This window comes from Lonchura striata, chromosome 11 (assembly GCF_050655825.1).
Source record: "Lonchura striata isolate lonStrDom1 chromosome 11, ASM5065582v1, whole genome shotgun sequence".
Taxonomy (NCBI): Eukaryota; Metazoa; Chordata; class Aves; order Passeriformes; family Estrildidae; genus Lonchura; species Lonchura striata.
In genome coordinates, this window is record NC_140713.1 from 3,423,349 (window position 1) to 3,441,050 (window position 17,702).

Genomic DNA, 17,702 nt, shown 5'->3' on the forward strand with positions numbered 1-17,702 from the left:
TTCATGACAGTTTGTCAATAAAAATACCAACTCCAGTGCCACAAGTAGGATGAAATTCCACAAACAGAAAGTTTAATCAGGTGGGAGTTTCCCCCTTCCCAGCGATGATTAGGTTAAAATACAACATTCCTTCACTATGTTCTAAACTACTCCAAATCCAAGTTCCAGGGCCAGCAGCCTTTGAACTGCGGAGGAAGCTCAGCTTTGAGCAGAGTAATTCTCGGGTCTTGTGTGCTGCAATCATCGTTCTCCAAACCAGAAATTTGCTGCAGAAATGTTGTCAGTGCTTTCAATATAGCTCAACAAATCTCTTTCAAGGAGAAAGAATGATGTCACTTGAACATGAAGATAGCTGTCTGAAACACATCATTGGCTGCTGGACCATTACCTAACAATTATAAATGGCACAACATTAACTAGAAGGAAATGTCTGCGTATGTGCTCTCAGAGTCACCAACACTGGATCTCCTTCCGTAAATGTTTAATATTTTACCTTTAATTATGATTTACTATTTGATTTAATATTTAATTAACATAATTAATATTTATGAAGACTGGAAAGAGCTGTATTGTGCCTCGATCAAGTATGCAGGTGATCTAAAACTCTGTGGAGGTAAAAATTATGGCACATGATGCAACTGAATTACAGTGACGGGGAAGCACTAGGAACCAGTCGTGGAACAGTGGGATTTCTGCAGTGTTTGTAAATATAGGTGTGTGTAGGTCTAGACCATTACAAACTCCCTGTCTCTATTCATATACACGCACCTACAGACCTGTATGCGTGCACAATTTAATTGTTCAAATACAGCTTTGGCACAAGTTGACCCTAATTACACTTTAAAGATTCTTGAGCAGAGAATTCTGCCTAAAGGAAGGAGGTAATGTAAGCAAAAGAAAAAGGCTGGGGGCTTAATTCCAAAGCATTACTGGAAAAAAAAATCTCACTGATTCCACTTAGAATCTACACAATCCAGATACTGAAGGGATGTTTTTAGGCATAGTGAGGGTGGAGCAAAACACGGAAAGGTTAAGAGAGACAGGAAATAAGGACATTCTAACTGAACAGCAAGACAAAAAAGATCTAACACTTTTTCTTTCTATCCAGTAAGTATCAAGTAACAAAATATTAACTGGAAGAAACAAAAAGCAGACTTTTCCAAAGTTTCAGACTACAGGCATGATGAGTCCCTAGAATAAAACCAGACTAAAATATCAGTAATATTAGTTTGTCTCCAACCTAGACCTCAGAAAACTAAAACAACTGAACCATGGGGAGTCAGAAAGGCTCTTGTAACACAGTGACAATCAGAATAACAATACCAAGCAACTAACCTTTTATGTAACACAGCTAACAAATAACTCAATCAATGAATACACCTGTATGTTTGTACACATATACTGCAAATTGGGCATCCAGAGATTTAGGGTACAACTGCACAAATAGTGTAGAGGAAAACATCCGCAAGCAGTAAAATCGGCACAGAAGACAAAGCATGAAGAGCAGGCAGGAAGGATGTCCAGGAAAACCAAATTTATCCTGCAGAAAACGCAGAAAGTGTCTCACCAAACCAAAGTGATCCTGCGGAGTAAGGGAGAAGCATGCCTGGCAAAAACCAGAATTCCAAGACTACAAAGTGAAAAGAACTGTGACAAGATGCTGTGGGAAAAATAAACCACTAAGGACAGATGAAAAAAAGGAGCCCGCAAAAACCAAAAAAATCCTCCTTCATTTCCAGCTTTTCTTGCTGATGAGCTTTCACCTCTGATTTCTGCAAGTGGGACCATCAAGGACTATCAGTGCAGCCTGTATGGGACTGGGCCATGGGCTTCCTTCCCCTGGCATTTTATGGGAAACTTAAGAACTCCTACACCGGACACCTGTTGCTAACGACTGACAGCAATTAAGGACTACCCATTGCTCATGGTATTGTATTATTGCTGGATATCAATGTAATGAATCGTTGCTTTGAAATTGCCCTTATTTATTGGCTCTCTATAAACACTCCCTTTACTGCGGCCTCTTTCCCCCTGATACAGGCAAGGTGCAATGTACAGACACACACATGCATATATTCTATCGGAAAATTTCCTGTATTTATCTCCAAAGATAACATTTTGTCACAACTGGAAAAAATCCCAGGGAGTTTCTCACCATGTTTACATTGGTACTTAAAGGTTTTTAAAGCTACTTATAAGGATTTTTTCAGGGTGTGCTCCAAAGCATAACCTGAACAAGAACAAGAAACTCTGGAAATGGAATATTAACAAAATCACTAGTTCAGCACCATGTAAGAGCTCTGCTCTTCAGGAATATGAACCTAGTTTAAAAATGATGACTCCTACCCTCACCCTAGTAAACAAAATTGCATCTGTAACTGAAAAATTAAATGCAGAAACAGTCAGATGAAGTGTCATTAGCTACAATATTATGAAAGTGTCTCAGCTTGCTTTTATGAAGCGGGTCATTGTGTTGCCAAGATAATGTTTAGCCCTAGCCTGAGCTGAGTTAAACTCACAGAATGTGACATTTCTGCCTTGTTGAAAGGTAACAGGAGCAGATGTCCTCATGCTCAGTGCATGCCCTGTAAAAGGAAGAGGAGGACACAGGTTATATGCAGCAAATGCGTGTTTTGCTCAAAAAGGGGTTTCTGCTGGCTCAGAAGCAGCAGGCACTGGAAGGAAGCATCCACGGAAGGAAGGGCTTCCTTCATAGCCCCTGAATGGGACCTTAATTTACCATCTATGGTCACTTGAAGGTGTTTCTCAGGCTCCTCAAAAATGTGTGTTAATCCCTCTCTGGAAGTGTAACAAAATATCTTCATATGCTTCAGGACACATTCATTTTGACAGGTAACATTTTTAAGGTCAGTCTGACAACCATAAAAGGAACTTGGTGAATACTTAATATCTTGTTTTCCCTTGTGCGGGCCGTTAATCCATTGGATTAATCTCATCTGCTACGTATTATTGGCTCTCACCCCTAATGAAGAAAGGATATAATCATAGCTGTTAGCTGCAAGAGTTTTGTGCTGTGTTGTTTAACTTATTCTCCAATGTCATGGTTTGACACTGGCACAATGCCAGTGCCCCCATGAAAATGTGATCCCTCCCTTGAATGCTGTGAAGTGGAGTCTAGAACAGAGCAAAGCAGGCCCAAGCTTAATAATAATAGAAAAAAACTGTATTAAACTACTACTACAAAAGAAAAGAGAAAACTAAAGAAGGAAAGAAAAACCACACAAAGATCAAATGAAAACCTTGCAAAACATTCCTCCCCCCACCACCCAACTCCAACAAACCACAGTGAGACACAATCTCGACCCCAATCATGTTTCCACCCCCCAAACAATCAATACTCAGTCCATCGAGGGAACAGAGTCTCTCCTGTGCCACAGACCCCCCAAGGAAACACAGCTCCACATCCTGTGCTTCCATGTCACACATGGCACCGCCCGGAGGAAAAGTTTGCCATGGTGACCCTTCTCCTTTCCATGCACAGTGCTCTCACCACAAAATGCATGGATGGACCGACTGCTTTTAGGATTTTTCCATTCAAGGATGCCCTGCCAAGAGGGGAGAAAACAACAGTTCAGTTTTTCATTGTTTGGGACCACAGTCCCCCCCCCATTTTCCCCTGGGGCCGAGGGCTCAAGAACAGAGATCTTCTTCTCTTCGCTTTCCTTTCCAGGACAAGGGGGTGCCACCACAAACCCTCTAACCTTTTCTCTGTTCACTCCAATTTTGTCTTTTTTCCCAGCTGAAGCAGGTCTATTGACTCACTGGCATCCTCCCAAAACACAGTCCCTCTTGGAGGAGAAGATTGGTTCAGGTTGTGGCTAACACGGAAAAGTCCAGCCAAAGCCACTCCTTGTCCCCCTTCCACCTAGAATTCCTCCTTCTAACATCCCAGGGTCCAAGGTGTCCCTCTTTCCTCTCTTTCAATTCGAGGAGGGGAAAGGAAAATTCACAAAGCTTTCATTTCTCAAGGAAGGGTTAAAAGTCCAAACTCCCAGGACGGCTCGATGCCCAGACATCCAGCAACTCCCACGCGACTGGGCACCTTGCAGCTTCCCCCCCCACCCCGCTCCTCCTTCCTCGCGGTGGAATTGCTGACAAACTGCCGCTGTCTTCCTGGTGGGGGGGAATGGAGACATCCCAGATTTCTTCCACCCTTCCATCTGCGGGGGCCAGCCCGGTTCCAGTCCTTCCACCCTTTGGCCTTACCTTTATCAGGCCATGGGGCTTTCCCCTGCCCCGCCCAGCTCGTTGCTGGGCAGGGGAGAGCCCACACTGCATGCTGACCGGAACCAAAGAGAGCGAGTTCCCCTGGGAATTCTGCTTTTAACCCTCTGTGTTCTCAGAGGCGTGTCCACCTTTAATTGGACAATATCTAAATTGACCTCTTCCTTCCGGAAAAAATTCTCTTTCCGTGTCAAACCACAACAGCCAAAAATAAAAAATAGCTCAGAAGCACATAATGCATTTAACATAGAAAGGATAAGCAGAAGTTGTGCATTATATAGTACACGGGGAAAAAAAAGGACATCAAAGTGGAAAAGGTTTGCTCCAATCCTCCCCAAACGTTATACATGACGATCTAGCTTCTACCCATCATGAAAAAAGGCTATGAAAAATTCCTACCCAAATTCATCAATTTGCATTTCTCACCAGCCAAACCAGCAGATGGTCCTAACCAAAATGCAGCAGAAGCTGCAAATGCTTTTTGTGCAACCTGATTCTGATCCAACAGTCCTGCTCATGATTGGCATTAATACCTAGGAATACTGTAATATTTATTTATAACCTTAAATTCATCTTCATTGCACTGTGGGGACAGTTGCTCACAATTTTATAGTATCAAGTCCAAAACTGTTTCTAGTGCTGGAAGCAGACATTCATTTCAATATTAGCACTCTGTGACTTCACTGCAGGACTTGGGAAAAGTACAAATTATTTCATCTGCTCTCTTGCTTTAATTTAAGAGCCGGACACTCCAAAAGAGGTTTGCTCCCCTTTTAATTTTATCCAATCTTTTTTCATCAACAAGGAGAGGCGAATGTGAGTAGGCACAAGGGAAAAATAACAAAAAACAAAAAAAAACAAAAAAAAAAGAAAAAGGAAAGGAAAGAAAAAGGAAAGGAAAGGAAAGAGCAGCAGGCATTAAATAACGATAATCAGCAGGTACAAAGCTGCTGAACGCGGCGGCCTGCCCGGATCCAGGAGAACAAGCCCGGCCCAAGCCCCTCCCGCGATGGCCCCGCCTGTGGGGAGGCAGAGGGGGAGCGGCGGCCAAACCCCGCTGGGCTCAGCCTTTGCCCAGAAGAGAAGCCCGGCAGGGCGGGAGCTCGTGGAGCAGCTCTGGCCGCAGGTGGGAATCTCGGGCACTGCCCGGGAGCTGCGGCCCCTCGCCGGGAGCCTCCCCGCCCGCCCGGAGCCGCGGCGGTGCCGGCGCGGGCTCAGCGCGGCCTCCGCCGCCTCTCCCGCCCCGCGCCGCCTCCGCCGCTGCCGCGCGGCCGTTCCGGAGCCGCCGGGCTGCGCGGCCTCAAACGCTCTCCCCAGACGGGCCCCAGCCAGCTCCGGGCCCGTGCTGCCCGCAGGCCTCGGCAAAGGCACCCTCCGACACCTGGCCTGAGGGAACGCGGCTTCCCGGGCCGCTGCCGCCGCTGCTGCCGTCGGAAACGTGCCCGGAGCCGGCCCCTCTCAGGCAGGAGCCGGACAAGTGCGCGCCTCGTGCTGCCGCGGCTCTGCCGGCCCGAGGGAAAGGTGGGAGAGCGCAGCCTCGGGCCCTTGGAGAGCGCATCCCTTCACGGCGTGAGGGGCGGCTCCGTGACAACGGGCTCTGCGTGCTACTGCTGAACACCTCTTCCAATAAACCAGCTGTCGCTGCAAGGAAGAAATTGTATTGCTTCCTTTGTTTCCTATAAAAATGTCTTACACCGCTGGGGTACAGGACAAAATTCCAAAGAGTACGCCACTTGTGAAACAAGGCAAATGTATTTATTTACAGATTCTAGCATCTTTAAAAACTACAACTTGCAAACATTGAAACAAAACAAAGGTTTAATTTAATAAAGTACTAGGGACATTACAATGAACAAGACTTTTAGTGGCTATCATAGGACATTTAGTTAGGTATTTTAGTTAGCTACATTTTTTGCTTTAATAGCTCTAAATTCTACGTCCTATTTTTAAACAATTTTACTAATATTCCTATAATAGTAAGATGTTCTATATAATACACTTATAGACTATACTTAAAATGAAAACTCTTAAACATCTAAAATACAATCTAGATTGGGAAAGGTAACCTATATAATCTAACAATGATTACTACTCTATTCCTTAGATTGAACTCTAAGCATGTTTATATAGCATTACATTTGTTGCTTACATAGCACTACTTCCTATCTATGAACAACTGCATAACTATTCTTATATTCTAACCTAAAATGAAAACTTCTTAACCGTCTAAAATACAATCTGCTATTGGGAACATAGAAACATACAGCCTGAGAATGAATATTACTGTGTTCCCGGGCTGCAACTCTGTCCGAAAAACGCTTGTGGGAAGGGCTTGGCAGATGCGTTGACCATCCCTTCCAAACCCTCCTCTGACTTCTGCCGTCCTTCGACTCCAGACACGCATCTGGAAGGCTGACTTGATCCAGCTTGTCAAAGAAGTCGGCTACGGCACGCATCCTCTTCCTCCTCATCATCCTTCTCTTCCTTGCAGGCACCGCTGGAGCTCCTCCGCAGGCTGAGCTGTCGTTGGCAGAGCTGTCCTGCTTGGGCAACCTGTAGACAGAAAAGAGCACCAGGAGAATCTCCACAGAGGGCCAGAACCACCACTGCTCAATGGCCCAGAGAAACAGGCTGTCCTCGGTGATCTCGGGCACCTCCTGGATCCTCTTCCCCATCTCCTGCAGCATGGCCATCTCCTGCTTGCGCTGCTCCTCGTGCTGGCGCAGGAGCTCCTCGGTGACCTTCACGGTCTGGTCATCCCTCCTACACAGGAACGAGAAGGCGCCCAGCATCACCACGATCTTGGTGAGAGTTCCACCAATGGTCTGGAGGAAGAGGGACAGAAGGGGCTCAGCAGGGCTGGGAGGGAGATGGCTCCTGGGCTAAGGGGCAGGACATGCAGGGCCCTGGGAATGCATGGGAGAGGGAGCTCAAGGGGAAGGTCAGGCCACATCCCTGCAGCCCCGTGGTGGCACCTGCTCTGCCCAAGGTGGCCCCTGCACCCTCACCCCTGCCCCAAAACTCACCATGGCTGCGGATCCTGCCGCCCCAATCCTTGTCCAGAAGAGCTTTCCTCTCGCCTGCTGCACTCGCCGCTGCCTCGAGACGCAGTGAGAGCCAACGGTACCGGCCGCTGTCCCTGGAGCTCCCGGGGACCCTTCCGTGGTTGCCAACGGTGATGCCGCTGAGCACGGAACCCAACGGCACAGCCTGGCCATGGCCCCTGGCCCTGGCTCTGCCCCAGGCAGGCCCAGAGCACCTGAAATCAGCCATCCACGTAGCCCGAGAGCCCCGGAGGCACCTCCTGGTGCCCCTATTACTGCTGTCTCTAACAGCTCATGAGATGGAGGGTAAAACCCCAAGGAAATTCTAGAGCACACAGCAGAACTTGTGGTGCAAAGGATCCCTTCGTATTTCAGTAGTTCTGCTTCTGTAGGTTTATCGCTATCTATATCTATATATCTTACATAAAAATACATTTATATCCCTAACCAAGCAGTTATTAGCATGCAGCTCTTTCATTAAACAAGACTTTTTTATTTTTAAAGCTTTTTTCCCCACCTTCCTTCACTTGCATACAGCAATGATTCTAAAAAGGGAACTTGACTATTTCTTAGTGAGCAACAGTGTACTGAAGGAAAACAATAAGATGTAATAGAAGTTACAGGAACAAACAAATATTCAATGGTCCAATTTGGAGCATATATGTTTGGAAAAACAAGCATAAAAGGAGATATCAAAAATATCACTTTTAAAAGTGTGGCACAAGGTTCATAAAATTTCTACTTTGTAACACGCTTGTCCACTTATATTTTTTTTTAATGTTTATTTCTTCTCAGCTATTTTTACTAAAAATAAAATATTTTAACAAGGCTTGTACAGCTTGATTGCAGATGAAGATGGCTAACTTCACAACTGAATTTCAATGAGCGGCAATTTCATCAGCTGATAAGTGTACCCAAATAAACAATGAGATTTTAACATGCATTAAATTGATTACAATGTACTATTGGGAAACAGGTTCTGAAACAGCCACCTAAGGCATAAAAATTGCGATTCAAATGGTGAACACAAGTGTAATTATGGGGTTTTTCCCAATACCTGTTCACAGGAACACGACAAATTAATGCAGTTGCTGAAACATTTTATAAGGAAGGATCCTTAAAAATTCCTCTTTTGAGATCTGTCTCCTCATAAAAGAGGTAGGATATCTTGTCAAACACTATGATTCTAATGCTGGAACAATGTGAATTCTTTACACTTTTCTTCAGAATGGTGATTTAGTGAAAATAATCTGACAGGTTTGTTGAATATTTGAAAATCAGTTAAATATGTGAAAATTATAACACTTCAAAACAAACAGCATAAATAGAGAAAAAATAAACAGTACGGGCATTACTGACCTGACTTTTTCCCATCCTACTATAACTTACATGTTCAAATGTAAATTCATGACAGTTTGTCAATAAAAATACCAACTCCAGTGCCACAAGTAGGATGAAATTCCACGAACAGAAAGTTTAATCAGGTGGGAGTTTCCCCCTTCCCAGCGATGATTAGGTTAAAATACAACATTCCTTCACTATGTTCTAAACTACTCCAAATCCAAGTTCCAGGGCCAGCAGCCTTTGAACTGCGGAGGAAGCTCAGCTTTGAGCAGAGTAATTCTCGGGTCTTGTGTGCTGCAATCATCGTTCTCCAAACCAGAAATTTGCTGCAGAAATGTTGTCAGTGCTTTCAATATAGCTCAACAAATCTCTTTCAAGGAGAAAGAATGATGTCACTTGAACATGAAGATAGCTGTCTGAAACACATCATTGGCTGCTGGACCATTACCTAACAATTATAAATGGCACAATATTAACTAGAAGGAAATGTCTGCGTATGTGCTCTCAGAGTCACCAACACTGGATCTCCTTCCGTAAATGTTTAATATTTTACCTTTAATTATGATTTACTATTTGATTTAATATTTAATTAACATAATTAATATTTATGAAGACTGGAAAGAGCTGTATTGTGCCTCGATCAAGTATGCAGGTGATCTAAAACTCTGTGGAGGTAAAAATTATGGCACATGATGCAACTGAATTACAGTGACGGGGAAGCACTAGGAACCAGTCGTGGAACAGTGGGATTTCTGCAGTGTTTGTAAATATAGGTGTGTGTAGGTCTAGACCATTACAAACTCCCTGTCTCTATTCATATACACGCACCTACAGACCTGTATGCGTGCACAATTTAACTGTTCAAATACAGCTTTGGCACAAGTTGACCCTAATTACACTTTAAAGATTCTTGAGCAGAGAATTCTGCCTAAAGGAAGGAGGTAATGTAAGCAAAAGAAAAAGGCTGGGGGCTTAATTCCAAAGCATTACTGGAAAAAAAAATCTCACTGATTCCACTTAGAATCTACACAATCCAGATACTGAAGGGATGTTTTTAGGCATAGTGAGGGTGGAGCAAAACACGGAAAGGTTAAGAGAGACAGGAAATAAGGACATTCTAACTGAACAGCAAGACAAAAAAGATCTAACACTTTTTCTTTCTATCCAGTAAGTATCAAGTAACAAAATATTAACTGGAAGAAACAAAAAGCAGACTTTTCCAAAGTTTCAGACTACAGGCATGATGAGTCCCTAGAATAAAACCAGACTAAAATATCAGTAATATTAGTTTGTCTCCAACCTAGACCTCAGAAAACTAAAACAACCGAACCATGGGGAGTCAGAAAGGCTCTTGTAACACAGTGACAATCAGAATAACAATACCAAGCAACTAACCTTTTATGTAACACAGCTAACAAATAACTCAATCAATGAATACACCTGTATGTTTGTACACATATACTGCAAATTGGGCATCCAGAGATTTAGGGTACAACTGCACAAATAGTGTAGAGGAAAACATCCGCAAGCAGTAAAATCGGCACAGAAGACAAAGCATGAAGAGCAGGCAGGAAGGATGTCCAGGAAAACCAAATTTATCCTGCAGAAAACGCAGAAAGTGTCTCACCAAACCAAAGTGATCCTGCGGAGTAAGGGAGAAGCATGCCTGGCAAAAAACAGAATTCCAAGACTACAAAGTGAAAAGAACTGTGACAAGATGCTGTGGGAAAAATAAACCACTAAGGACAGATGAAAAAAAGGAGCCCGCAAAAACCAAAAAAATCCTCCTTCATTTCCAGCTTTTCTTGCTGATGAGCTTTCACCTCTGATTTCTGCAAGTGGGACCATCAAGGACTATCAGTGCAGCCTGTATGGGACTGGGCCATGGGCTTCCTTCCCCTGGCATTTTATGGGAAACTTAAGAACTCCTACACCGGACACCTGTTGCTAACGACTGACAGCAATTAAGGACTACCCATTGCTCATGGTATTGTATTATTGCTGGATATCAATGTAATGAATCGTTGCTTTGAAATTGCCCTTATTTATTGGCTCTCTATAAACACTCCCTTTACTGCGGCCTCTTTCCCCCTGATACAGGCAAGGTGCAATGTACAGACACACACATGCATATATTCTATCGGAAAATTTCCTGTATTTATCTCCAAAGATAACATTTTGTCACAACTGGAAAAAATCCCAGGGAGTTTCTCACCATGTTTACATTGGTACTTAAAGGTTTTTAAAGCTACTTATAAGGATTTTTTCAGGGTGTGCTCCAAAGCATAACCTGAACAAGAACAAGAAACTCTGGAAATGGAATATTAACAAAATCACTAGTTCAGCACCATGTAAGAGCTCTGCTCTTCAGGAATATGAACCTAGTTTAAAAATGATGACTCCTACCCTCACCCTAGTAAACAAAATTGCATCTGTAACTGAAAAATTAAATGCAGAAACAGTCAGATGAAGTGTCATTAGCTACAATATTATGAAAGTGTCTCAGCTTGCTTTTATGAAGCGGGTCATTGTGTTGCCAAGATAATGTTTAGCCCTAGCCTGAGCTGAGTTAAACTCACAGAATGTGACATTTCTGCCTTGTTGAAAGGTAACAGGAGCAGATGTCCTCATGCTCAGTGCATGCCCTGTAAAAGGAAGAGGAGGACACAGGTTATATGCAGCAAATGCGTGTTTTGCTCAAAAAGGGGTTTCTGCTGGCTCAGAAGCAGCAGGCACTGGAAGGAAGCATCCACGGAAGGAAGGGCTTCCTTCATAGCCCCTGAATGGGACCTTAATTTACCATCTATGGTCACTTGAAGGTGTTTCTCAGGCTCCTCAAAAATGTGTGTTAATCCCTCTCTGGAAGTGTAACAAAATATCTTCATATGCTTCAGGACACATTCATTTTGACAGGTAACATTTTTAAGGTCAGTCTGACAACCATAAAAGGAACTTGGTGAATACTTAATATCTTGTTTTCCCTTGTGCGGGCCGTTAATCCATTGGATTAATCTCATCTGCTACGTATTATTGGCTCTCACCCCTAATGAAGAAAGGATATAATCATAGCTGTTAGCTGCAAGAGTTTTGTGCTGTGTTGTTTAACTTATTCTCCAATGTCATGGTTTGACACTGGCACAATGCCAGTGCCCCCATGAAAATGTGATCCCTCCCTTGAATGCTGTGAAGTGGAGTCTAGAACAGAGCAAAGCAGGCCCAAGCTTAATAATAATAGAAAAAAACTGTATTAAACTACTACTACAAAAGAAAAGAGAAAACTAAAGAAGGAAAGAAAAACCACCCAAAGATCAAATGAAAACCTTGCAAAACATTCCTCCCCCCACCACCCAACTCCAACAAACCACAGTGAGACACAATCTCGACCCCAATCATGTTTCCACCCCCCAAACAATCAATACTCAGTCCATCGAGGGAACAGAGTCTCTCCTGTGCCACAGACCCCCCAAGGAAACACAGCTCCACATCCTGTGCTTCCATGTCACACATGGCACCGCCCGGAGGAAAAGTTTGCCATGGTGACCCTTCTCCTTTCCATGCACAGTGCTCTCACCACCAAATGCATGGATGGACCGACTGCTTTTAGGATTTTTCCATTCAAGGATGCCCTGCCAAGAGGGGAGAAAACAACAGTTCAGTTTTTCATTGTTTGGGACCACAGTCCCCCCCCCATTTTCCCCTGGGGCCGAGGGCTCAAGAACAGAGATCTTCTTCTCTTCGCTTTCCTTTCCAGGACAAGGGGGTGCCACCACAAACCCTCTAACCTTTTCTCTGTTCACTCCAATTTTGTCTTTTTTCCCAGCTGAAGCAGGTCTATTGACTCACTGGCATCCTCCCAAAACACAGTCCCTCTTGGAGGAGAAGATTGGTTCAGGTTGTGGCTAACACGGAAAAGTCCAGCCAAAGCCACTCCTTGTCCCCCTTCCACCTAGAATTCCTCCTTCTAACATCCCAGGGTCCAAGGTGTCCCTCTTTCCTCTCTTTCAATTCGAGGAGGGGAAAGGAAAATTCACAAAGCTTTCATTTCTCAAGGAAGGGTTAAAAGTCCAAACTCCCAGGACGGCTCGATGCCCAGACATCCAGCAACTCCCACGCGACTGGGCACCTTGCAGCTTCCCCCCCCACCCCGCTCCTCCTTCCTCGCGGTGGAATTGCTGACAAACTGCCGCTGTCTTCCCGCTGGGGGGGAATGGAGACATCCCAGATTTCTTCCACCCTTCCATCTGCGGGGGCCAGCCCGGTTCCAGTCCTTCCACCCTTTGGCCTTACCTTTATCAGGCCATGGGGCTTTCCCCTGCCCCGCCCAGCTCGTTGCTGGGCAGGGGAGAGCCCACACTGCATGCTGACCGGAACCAAAGAGAGCGAGTTCCCCTGGGAATTCTGCTTTTAACCCTCTGTGTTCTCAGAGGCGTGTCCACCTTTAATTGGACAATATCTAAATTGACCTCTTCCTTCCGGAAAAAATTCTCTTTCCGTGTCAAACCACAACAGCCAAAAATAAAAAATAGCTCAGAAGCACATAATGCATTTAACATAGAAAGGATAAGCAGAAGTTGTGCATTATATAGTACACGGGGAAAAAAAAGGACATCAAAGTGGAAAAGGTTTGCTCCAATCCTCCCCAAACGTTATACATGACGATCTAGCTTCTACCCATCATGAAAAAAGGCTATGAAAAATTCCTACCCAAATTCATCAATTTGCATTTCTCACCAGCCAAACCAGCAGATGGTCCTAACCAAAATCCAGCAGAAGCTGCAAATGCTTTTTGTGCAACCTGATTCTGATCCAACAGTCCTGCTCATGATTGGCATTAATACCTAGGAATACTGTAATATTTATTTATAACCTTAAATTCATCTTCATTGCACTGTGGGGGCAGTTGCTCACAATTTTATAGTATCAAGTCCAAAGCTGTTTCTAGTGCTAGAAGCAGACATTCATTTCAATATTAGCACTCTGTGACTTCACTGCAGGACTTGGGAAAAGTACAAATTATTTCATCTACTCTCTTGCTTTAATTTAAGAGCCGGACACTCCAAAAGAGGTTTGCTCCCCTTTTAATTTTATCCAATCTTTTTTCATCAACAAGGAGAGGCGAATGTGAGTAGGCACAAGGGAAAAATAACAAAAAACAAAAAACAAAAAAAAAAAGAAAAAGGAAAGGAAAGGAAAGAGCAGCAGGCATTAAATAGCGATAATCAGCAGGTACAAAGCTGCTGAACGCGGCGGCCTGCCCGGATCCAGGAGAACAAGCCCGGCCCAAGCCCCTCCCGCGATGGCCCCGCCTGTGGGGAGGCAGAGGGGGAGCGGCGGCCAAACCCCGCTGGGCTCAGCCTTTGCCCAGAAGAGAAGCCCGGCAGGGCGGGAGCTCGTGGAGCAGCTCTGGCCGCAGGTGGGAATCTCGGGCACTGCCCGGGAGCTGCGGCCCCTCGCCGGGAGCCTCCCCGCCCGCCCGGAGCCGCGGCGGTGCCGGCGCGGGCTCAGCGCGGCCTCCGCCGCCTCTCCCGCCCCGCGCCGCCTCCGCCGCTGCCGCGCGGCCGTTCCGGAGCCGCCGGGCTGCGCGGCCTCAAACGCTCTCCCCAGACGGGCCCCAGCCAGCTCCGGGCCCGTGCTGCCCGCAGGCCTCGGCAAAGGCACCCTCCGACACCTGGCCTGAGGGAACGCGGCTTCCCGGGCCGCTGCCGCCGCTGCTGCCGTCGGAAACGTGCCCGGAGCCGGCCCCTCTCAGGCAGGAGCCGGACAAGTGCGCGCCTCGTGCTGCCGCGGCTCTGCCGGCCCGAGGGAAAGGTGGGAGAGCGCAGCCTCGGGCCCTTGGAGAGCGCATCCCTTCACGGCGTGAGGGGCGGCTCCGTGACAACGGGCTCTGCGTGCTACTGCTGAACACCTCTTCCAATAAACCAGCTGTCGCTGCAAGGAAGAAATTGTATTGCTTCCTCTGTTTCCTATAAAAATGTCTTACACCGTTGGGGTACAGGACAAAATTCCAAAGAGTACGCCACTTGTGAAACAAGGCAAATGTATTTATTTACAGATTCTAGCATCTTTAAAAACTACAACTTGCAAACATTGAAACAAAACAAAGGTTTAATTTAATAAAGTACTAGGGACATTACAATGAACAAGACTTTTAGTGGCTATCATAGGACATTTAGTTAGGTATTTTAGTTAGCTACATTTTTTGCTTTAATAGCTCTAAATTCTACGTCCTATTTTTAAACAATTTTACTAATATTCCTATAATAGTAAGATGTTCTATATAATACACTTATAGACTATACTTAAAATGAAAACTCTTAAACATCTAAAATACAATCTAGATTGGGAAAGGTAACCTATATAATCTAACAATGATTACTACTCTATTCCTTAGATTGAACTCTAAGCATGTTTATATAGCATTACATTTGTTGCTTACATAGCACTACTTCCTATCTATGAACAACTGCATAACTATTCTTATATTCTAACCTAAAATGAAAACTTCTTAACCGTCTAAAATACAATCTGCTATTGGGAACATAGAAACATACAGCCTGAGAATGAATATTACTGTGTTCCCGGGCTGCAACTCTGTCCGAAAAACGCTTGTGGGAAGGGCATGGCAGATGCGTTGACCATCCCTTCCAAACCCTCCTCTGACTTCTGCCGTCCTTCGACTCCAGACACGCATCTGGAAGGCTGACTTGATCCAGCTTGTCAAAGAAGTCGGCTACGGCACGCATCCTCTTCCTCCTCATCATCCTTCTCTTCCTTGCAGGCACCGCTGGAGCTCCTCCGCAGGCTGAGCTGTCGTTGGCAGAGCTGTCCTGCTTGGGCAACCTGTAGACAGAAAAGAGCATCAGGAGAATCTCCACAGAGGGCCAGAACCACCACTGCTCAATGGCCCAGAGAAACAGGCTGTCCTCGGTGATCTCGGGCACCTCCTGGATCCTCTTCCCCATCTCCTGCAGCATGGCCATCTCCTGCTTGCGCTGCTCCTCGTGCTGGCGCAGGAGCTCCTCGGTGACCTTCACGGTCTGGTCATCCCTCCTACACAGGAACGAGAAGGCGCCCAGCATCACCACGATCTTGGTGAGAGTTCCACCGATGGTCTGGAGGAAGAGGGACAGAAGGGGCTCAGCAGGGCTGGGAGGGAGATGGCTCCTGGGCTAAGGGGCAGGACATGCAGGGCCCTGGGAATGCATGGGAGAGGGAGCTCAAGGGGAAGGTCAGGCCACATCCCTGCAGCCCCGTGGTGGCACCTGCTCTGCCCAAGGTGGCCCCTGCACCCTCACCCCTGCCCCAAAACTCACCATGGCTGCCGATCCTGCCGCCCCAATCCTTGTCCAGAAGAGCTTTCCTCTCGCCTGCTGCACTCGCCGCTGCCTCGAGACGCAGTGAGAGCCAACGGTACCGGCCGCTGTCCCTGGAGCTCCCGGGGACCCTTCCGTGGTTGCCAACGGTGATGCCGCTGAGCACGGAACCCAACGGCACAGCCTGGCCATGGCCCCTGGCCCTGGCTCTGCCCCAGGCAGGCCCAGAGCACCTGAAATCAGCCATCCACGTAGCCCGAGAGCCCCGGAGGCACCTCCTGGTGCCCCTATTACTGCTGTCTCTAACAGCTCATGAGATGGAGGGTAAAACCCCAAGGAAATTCTAGAGCACACAGCAGAACTTGTGGTGCAAAGGATCCCTTCGTATTTCAGTAGTTCTGCTTCTGTAGGTTTATCGCTATCTATATCTATATATCTTACATAAAAATACATTTATATCCCTAACCAAGCAGTTATTAGCATGCAGCTCTTTCATTAAACAAGACTTTTTTATTTTTAAAGCTTTTTTCCCCACCTTCCTTCACTTGCATACAGCAATGATTCTAAAAAGGGAACTTGACTATTTCTTAGTGAGCAACAGTGTACTGAAGGAAAACAATAAGATGTAATAGAAGTTACAGGCACAAACAAATATTCAATGGTCCAATTTGGAGCATATATGTTTGGAAAAACAAGCATAAAAGGAGATATCAAAAATATCACTTTTAAAAGTGTGGCACAAGGTTCATAAAATTTCTACTTTGTAACACGCTTGTCCACTTATATTTTTTTTTAATGTTTATTTCTTCTCAGCTATTTTTACTAAAAATAAAATATTTTAACAAGGCTTGTACAGCTTGATTGCAGATGAAGATGGCTAACTTCACAACTGAATTTCAATGAGCGGCAATTTCATCAGCTGATAAGTGTACCCAAATAAACAATGAGATTTTAACATGCATTAAATTGATTACAATGTACTATTGGGAAACAGGTTCTGAAACAGCCACCTAAGGCATAAAAATTGCGATTCAAATGGTGAACACAAGTGTAATTATGGGGTTTTTCCCAATACCTGTTCACAGGAACACGACAAATTAATGCAGTTGCTGAAACATTTTATAAGGAAGGATCCTTAAAAATTCCTCTTTTGAGATCTGTCTCCTCATAAAAGAGGTAGGATATCTTGTCAAACACTATGATTCTGATGCTGGAACTGTGTGAATTCTTTACACTTTTCTTCAGAATGGTGATTTAGTGAAAATAATCTGACAGGTTTGTTGAATATTTGAAAATCAGTTAAATATGTGAAAATTATAACACTTCAAAACAAACAGCATAAATAGAGAAAAAATAAACAGTACGGGCATTACTGACCTGACTTTTTCCCATCCTACTATAACTTACATGTTCAAATGTAAATTCATGACAGTTTGTCAATAAAAATACCAACTCCAGTGCCACAAGTAGGATGAAATTCCACGAACAGAAAGTTTAATCAGGTGGGAGTTTCCCCCTTCCCAGCGATGATTAGGTTAAAATACAACATTCCTTCACTATGTTCTAAACTACTCCAAATCCAAGTTCCAGGGCCAGCAGCCTTTGAACTGCGGAGGAAGCTCAGCTTTGAGCAGAATAATTCTCAGGTCTTGTGTGCTGCAATCATCGTTCTCCAAACCAGAAATTTGCTGCAGAAATGTTGTCAGTGCTTTCAATATAGCTCAACAAATCTCTTTCAAGGAGAAAGAATGATGTC